This window comes from Lynx rufus, unplaced genomic scaffold (assembly GCF_022079265.1).
Source record: "Lynx rufus isolate CCGP_SWC_20201006 ecotype Redwood Valley unplaced genomic scaffold, mLynRuf1.p SCAF_1, whole genome shotgun sequence".
NCBI lineage: Eukaryota > Metazoa > Chordata > Mammalia > Carnivora > Felidae > Lynx > Lynx rufus.
In genome coordinates this window covers 164,533,605-164,541,663 of record NW_025814823.1, presented here as the reverse complement: position 1 = coordinate 164,541,663, position 8,059 = coordinate 164,533,605, and the positions used below count along the sequence as shown (strand labels likewise).

General features: G+C 39.3%; 1 pseudogene; it reads left to right on the top strand.

The window, feature by feature from the left end:
- The first annotated feature begins 709 nt into the window (after positions 1-709).
- On the top strand, positions 710-8,059 carry LOC124509959 (dematin-like; annotated as a pseudogene).

Here is an 8,059-nt window from a genome sequence, read left to right as displayed (position 1 = left end):
TTTCCCAATTTACTGTTTGGTCCTGCTCCCACCATGCCACAACTAAATAAACAACTGTATCTCAAGAGATCAAGGCGAAAAATGGAGAGTCTTCAAAAAATATGAAATCATTGATTCATAAAAGCAGTCAAATTTTGATGTTGATGCACAGATTTTACCTCCTGGAGTATAAGCACTATGGGTTGTTCAGGGCTATTAACTGAGTTGTAGGAAAAACTGGTTGCATGTCTCCAATTCATGTTTACGTATCATCTGTTACATTTTTTTAATTTCAATAAATGTTTGCCAGCTCATATAATACATTATGTCATATATTATATATGACATTAAATTTATCTATACATACATCAATGTTCATATATTTAGACCTAAATTATCTATATAGCAATGTTAATACTATCAATCAAATTTACTGCCCATTGTTCTTACTATGTAGCATCTAGTTTACAAAATCCCACATGTAGCCTACTTTTAGGCATTTACAAAATAAAACATTTATTTTTTTAAAAAAAACAATGTCTTTAATCGTTTCAAATTATGGTTGGTATTATAGTTCTTTAACAATAATTTTCACAAACTATTAATCGCAACCTGCTGGTGGTAACCTGGCTTATTTTACATAATACACGGATGGACTTTTAAAAATATTTTATTAGTTATGCATTTATTCTAACATCAGTTGGAATAATAGAGCTAGAACACAAACACTATGGACAGTAAGGTGCTGCGCTATAAGGACTTGACTGCCAACCCCAAGGACAAAACCATCCTGGACCTGGAATAGCCTGTCCTCATCATAATCTACAAGCCCACTGTCCCTATTACCTCCTGGAACACATGGAACTGCTCAGAAGCCAAGAGCTCACTGTCACCCATATCCACATCTCTCCACCATCCCCAGAGGTGTGGGTGGAGAGCCAGACCCCTAGAATCATCTCCCAGGCTTCAGCCACAAGAATCACTGTGATCTCCCTACCCCAGACAGGCTTGGCCCATTTCCATCATCATCCTACTCAGATTCCAACACGTACAAGCAGCCACCCACCCACAAGCAGAGAGAATCCACGAAGGCAGCCCTCAGAACAAGCCTTTCATTGAGGACCTCATCATCGAGTCATCCAAGCTCCTTGCAGCCCTGCCCCCAACTCCAATGCCCACCAAGACTGAACTGATTATTAGTCATGCCCTCTGTTGTTGGTCACTGTGGAGAATTAAAGAAACAGAGGCATCACAGAAAGAGGCAGAGGAAGATGATAACTCCAGAGAAGAGATGAAGGCTCCCAGGGATGAACAGAGACAGGAACTCAATAAGGTGACTTTAAAAAAAAAAAAAATCAATGTTTATATTTAAGAAAGAGAGAGACAGATTGTGAGTGGGCAAAGGGCAGAGAGAAAGGGAGACACAGAATTCGAAGCAGGCTCCAGGCTCTGAGCTGTCAGCACAGACCCCAACACAAGGCTCGAACCCAAGAATCATGAGCTCATGACCTGAGCTGAAGTCTCATGCTTAACCGACTGAGCCACCCAGTGCTCCAGTAAGGTGACTTTCTACCTTGAGAAGATAATCTTGAAGGAAGAGATGAAAAAGTCATCGCCTACATGAGGAAAACCCAGTCCCTACTCAACCAGACACCATTTGAATCCTCACTGCACCCTGGGACTTCTAAGTGTTTTCTCCCTAACATGGCAAGGCCAACGTGAGCCAACTACAGCCCACAAACTTCAGCCCATGGAGAGTGAGACTGGAAGGCCACGCCCACAAATCTGTCACTATGAAATGCTGATAGCAATTAATAAGAGGTGAATCAAGTTTCACCCTGTAGGTGTGGATCAGATGAAGTTTGAGAGGTGTCAGTCAAGAGAGGACTTATCAAAAAGTCCTCTCTCTTTTGATTGCCCCATCATGACTCACCATGGCTGACACTCACCAGTGCTGCTTCAAGTCTCTGGAGTTGGGGTCACTGACCCCAAGGCATCCTCATCCCATGGTGAGCAGGGGAATGATCATCTCTTAGGGGATCAGGAAGGTTGGGGCAAAGGAGGATTTGGCTCCACTGCCCAAGTAAAGGGGCAGCCAAGACCTCTGCAGCCCCTAGAGTTGTGAGACATCGACTTTCATCCCCATAACAACAAGTAGGGGTATTCTTTCTCATCCCTGGTATTCACTGCACAAGGTAAACCCAGTCTGGACTCCAGCAGACACAAAGTTGATGTTTGTGCCCTCTCTCTGCCTGCACCCCATAAGAAGATTCCCAGAAGAGACTGAGAAAAAATAAACATGGTGCTTCGTGGTCAGACCTCTCAGGTGTGTTGAGTAATGGGTGGATAGAACCTCGGCCCTAGTAGGAGGAGGGTGAGTGTGGGAAGCAGCCAGGCAGACAAGTGCCCGAGTACTTCTCACCTCACCTTTTACAGCCTGCCCTGTGCCTGGGCCTCCTGCTTCTCTGACTCTAGCTGGAGCAGGCTCCAGCTCAGGAAGAGCTCTAGCAGGGAGGCTGCCCTGCCCTCTAGTTCACCCTGTCTTTTACCTGCCACCCCCAAGCATCAAAGCCCCTTGCTCCAGTACTATAACTTTCTCAGAAGCCTTGACTTATCTTGGAGATGTCACTTATACAAAACCCCAGCCTCTAGGGCCTGTGCCTCTAGGCACAGTCAACTAGAACTCTACATTCTAACACCAGCCCAGGTCCTGGAAAGAACCCAGGATTTCAGACTCCTTTGGACAGGATCAAGAGAACAGCTACAAGCACATGTCTCAGTATCTTGGCTACCACATCCCGCTCATACCCATGCATCCTCCAGCATACTCTCTAAAGAATACAATTTGGGGGAGCACTGACCCCTGCTCTCCTCACCTAACTCTCTGCCCTACCTAAATCACACTATCATTTTTTCTTCTCCACAAATATATATGTGTATATAATTTTACACTATTCTACATATATATACATCCATATTCTACACACACACACACATACACACACACAGTAAACCTTGGTTTGCAAGCATAATTCATTCTGGAAACATGCTTGTAATCCAAAGCACTCATATACCAAAGTGAATTTCAACAACCATTGGCTCAAATGTGATCATGTGACATTCGGCATTACATGCTCCTCACATTGCAAGACATCACTCATTTATCAAGTTAAAATTTATTAGAAATGTTTGCTTGTCTTGCGGAACACTGGCAGAGCAAATTACTTGCAGTCCAAGGCTTTACTGTTGTTGTTGTTGTTGTTGTTGTTGTTTTCCTTAGATATAGGTATATCTGGGTCTGGGTTTTGTTCCTGCCTAGACCCTGACATCCTGTTTCACCATGTGTATGATAATGCTGGGAAGGGGGACTGTGCTTGGAATTAAAGGTTGCAGTGGGTCCCACCTGACCCCAAAAATACATATATATACTACTGAGCATTTTATTACTGTCAAAAGTTAAGTAAAACAAAACTCAGTGTATAAAAAGTGGATTTGAAATGTGTGCATGCGTGTGTGTGTGTAGAGAGAGTGAGAGAGAGAGAGAATCCAATTACAAATGATACCCAGATAAGGAAAAATTATGAAGGTAGTTTTTTTTCCTGCCTTCAGACTTGAACTAAAACATCAACTTTTCCTAGGTCTTGACTCTGCTGGCCTTTGGACTAGAACTACACCACCAGCTATCCCAGGTTTCTAGCTTGCTGAATCACCCTAGGACTTGCCAGCCTCTTAGGACTTGCAGGCCTCCATAATCATGTGGGCCCATTCCTCGCTTCCTTATAATAAATCATTTGATAGCTAGATAGTGATAGAGACATATAGATATAGATACAGATGAAGATATACAAACTAAATGTTGGGAAAATTTTTTATTGTACTGATGTCATTACATGCATACCCACACACATATTCTGTTTCTCTACAGTACACTGAGTAATATACTGTTACATCAGAAGATTGAAGATAACATGTCCATCCTAACATGAGGACCAGGAGATCAGCTCATGTTTCATATGGTATCCCAGTAATGGGAACAACGCAAAAAGAACAGTTATCTCCCAGAATGACATGATGACTTTGATAACACATGCACATATTTATAAAATGCATTCTTGAAAAAAAATTATTATTTTGGGGTGGCCAAAAGTGAAGTCCATGTCATTAATTTGCAATTGTATTTTATATTTTCTCCTCACCAATGACTTACTTCCATGTGCTTCTAATCGTGGAAGTGCACTTTAATAGAGCTATAGAATATAGTGTTAAGGAGATGACACATTTACCATTGTGCAGTAACAGAAAATCAATGGCCACTAGTCATAGAGGCTTTTTCAATTTCTATCACACATGGTATGCAGCTCTTGCTTCGGTGGATAATCCAATTGTAAACAGTGACTCACTGTTAACAACTCTAGGAAATAGGATTAGCAATTTCTAATTTCAAAGTAAACCTATTTCATTTTTGTCCTGCAAATAAAAACAATGTTTTCAGAGATTAAGCTTTTCAGCTTTTAGAGCTCCCCAGAAACAAAAATGCTGGAAACGAAATTTTATTGTACTAATGCCATTAATGGAAACCAATGAGTACATGTTCCTAATAGTTTTTTAACAGTATGGTACTACTCCTCCTCCTACTACTACTACTAGATTGAATTTCAATGAGGGGAAACTTAAAACTTGAATGGAAAGAAAACTTAATTGTACCTCTGGAAACTAAAAATTTTAGACGTATCCCCTATCATTGTAATCAGGACAAGAACTGAAAGTCCATACATGATTACAAAAATTTGTTGCCACATCAAAAGTTTGGTTGGTTTTGAAACACAGTTAAACTGAATCAATGATCTTGTAATTTCTGTGAAATATTTATGGTACCATTCTAAAGCCTATTTTTCCTACTTTATCTGTGAATTCCTTTAGTAAAACATTGCCTTTATAGAAAACTATACCTCCAGAGTTACAGACTCTTCTCAACTCTTAGTCCAAAGAACAGAAGATGTCTTTTGTCCTGCTTTTAGAACACAAAAGTGTCACTGTGTTAGGCCATTGGGTCTCTGTCCATAATATTCCTGTCTGGCTTTTTTAAAAATGCCTATGTTTGAACCCTATATACAGAGATTTCTCTAATTGGTCCAGACTAGAAACTGCTAATCTATGTTTTTTAAGCTCTCCAGATATTTATAGTATACAGCCATAGTGGGAAACATTGGCCTAGATTAAACAAGGAAGGTTTACTCAAAAAGAAGCCCGAGGCTATGTAACTGGGATTTAGAACCACAGTATTTATTGTTCAAGTTTGTAGCAAGAAAACTGTACTGAATCCAAAGGGCAAATAAGATCAATCAAAAGACAGAATAAAGTTAGTGGACAGGAAAGTCAATATTGCAAACTGAAGGAGTTTTGTGGAACAGTTTTTATGACTAGTGACCATTGGCAGAAAGCAGATTCAGGAGTTAACTTGAATAAGCCATTCCAGGCTGAAAAAACTAAAAATAAATATCTCCCTAGCTCCTTCTGTGGGAAACTTGACTACGTGTCCAGACAAGAAATTATATTATCTGGACATGGGAAGTTACCTTTTTTTTCCCATTGAACTCATTAATAGTCAACAAACTTGTTCACATCATTCTGATATGAGTACATACTATCTAACATGAAATTAGAGAAAGTTTGTGTCATTTATAAGTTTATGGCACAGAGCAGATAAGAATCAGAGCCCCAGATCCATGACTGGCCAGTCCCACTCACCTTTAAAATCCCACTCACCTTACAAATTTGTAAAGTACTTTTATGAACTCATTGGATTTGGAAGCCACTAGAATTAATTCATGTATTAATCATTTATTTTGTATTAGCTATATCTTATAGGCACTATGCAAGATGTTAGGCAGTCAGGAAAAGATATAGCCCCTGTCCTCAAAGATCTTACATCCTCATAAACTAAATAGAAAGTTACCCAACTATCAAAACTACTGTATAATTAGTGATATGCTAGCAGGTAAGAACAAGTTGTGAGAAGGGCAGCACAAAAGAATTCAATAGGTATGGTTGGGAGTGGACTGCTAAGGCCTATCAAAATGCTTTTGAGAGGAGATTATGTTTCTAGTGATTCCTGAAGCAAAGAAAGGAAGCATTAAGTGACTATAGTGCAAAGCCACAGAAAATTCAAAGATCATGCATTAAGGAATGGTCCAAAAAGGGGCTGCATGTAAAGAGTGACATAGGAAAGATAGAATAAGACATGGGTTTTTTTTAATACCCAAGACTGTTTAAATTATATCTTAAGAGTAATAAAGAACATTTGAAGATTTCACACAAGAGTGTGAACAATCAGATATTTGAGAATTAAAAGAAGCTAAATGAGAGACAGAAACATTAGTTATAAGACTATTGAAATAATACAGTTGATATTTAGCTAAACAAAGCTACGATGGCTAAGATAGAGTCTGAATATAGAGCGGACAAAGTTCACTGAAGAGGCAGTTAGAAATTGACGAGGTTTAGTGAAACAGTAGGAATGAGGAAAGCTGGAATAATATAAAATCACTCCCAACCAATTTTTAGCTTATGAAATCAAGTGAAACTGAAGTGTCATTTATTAAAGGGGATAAAATGAAACAATTGATTTAGGACAGAGTTTAAGTTCAGTCCTACACAGTTGAATTTGAGGTGCCACTGGGCAGTTAACGGGAGCAATCTTAGAACAGTTGGAGATATGCTATGATGCATAAGAGCAAGTTTGTGTTTGAGTCAGGTATTGTGAGTCATCAATTCATATCTCCTTGTTATAGCCCTGGGTCTTCTCAGGAACATGATTCCAAGCTTTGCCTTCCTGATGCTGAAGAGACCACAGAAGCAGTTGATGGTAATAGTGAGGTGATGGAAAAGGTGGTAAAATCTGCACCTTTGTCACCCAGTATATTTTTTGAGAAGGCAGTGGGCTTTAGACGAAGCCATGGAAAACAAAGAAATAGAGAGTACAGTAGAGGATACAGGTCCAAAAAGGAAGATAAGAAACAGAATTCAAAAACTAAAAAAAAAAAAAAAAAAGAGGCCAAGAGAGAAATGCAATTTAATGTGAAGAAAATGAAATAGTCAACTGTACTATCAAATACTACTCAGAAATTAATTATATACGAACCATAGGGGTACCTCGGTTGCCCAGTCAGTTAAGAATTTGATTCGATTTCAGCTCAGGTCATGATCTCAAGGTTCAACAGTTCAAGCCTTGCATTGGGTTCTGTACTGACAGTGTGGAGTCTGCTTGGGATTCCTCTCTTTCTCCTTCTCTTTCTGCCACTCCCCTGCTCTCTAAATACATAAATACATAAACTTAAAAAACAGAACCATAAATCACTCAATCTTACAATTAGAGGTTTGGGGCAATATTGGCAAAAGCAGTTCCAGTAATTTCCAGGGATGGGATTCTAAACACAGTGAGTTACATGTACATGGCATGAACAGGAGGTGAGAGATAGTCTTTGAATAAACTTGACTGTTAATGGAGAGAATTGTATGGTGTGATGCCTAGTAAAATATATAAGATTGAAGTGAGTTATGGGTTTATTAACTGTTTTAGGTTGGAGAGATGGAAATTTGTTGAAAGGAGTGGCATAGAAGTCTTCCAGTTATGAGATTCAGCCATGATATTCAATGGACTGAAGTCCCTAAGGAAATGGGAATGATGGGATCCATAGCAAAGTATGACGGAATTTTTTTTAACAGAAAGAATGACCGCTTCCTGTGAGAAGAGAAGGAAAAGGCAGAGTGGATACAGTTAGGTTGAGAAATGAGAAAAATCCTCCTAGTTTAGTCTGTTTTCTCTATGAATTCTAATGCACAGTCAACTTCTGTGAGTCAAAGGATAGGAGTAGGGAATCTGAGAAGAGTTATGGGAGTCTAGAATAATAATGCATACAAGAGAGACTGATGAAAAGCTTAAAGGATTTTGAGGAAGATTTAAGTACCTGCCTGAAGCTAGAAACTATAAATCTGTTCTCTCCCTTCCTTCCATAGTTATATGATTCCCTTTAGCAGTGGCCGTTTGCCTGAACGTAGTCAAAGAGATAATCCAGGTTGA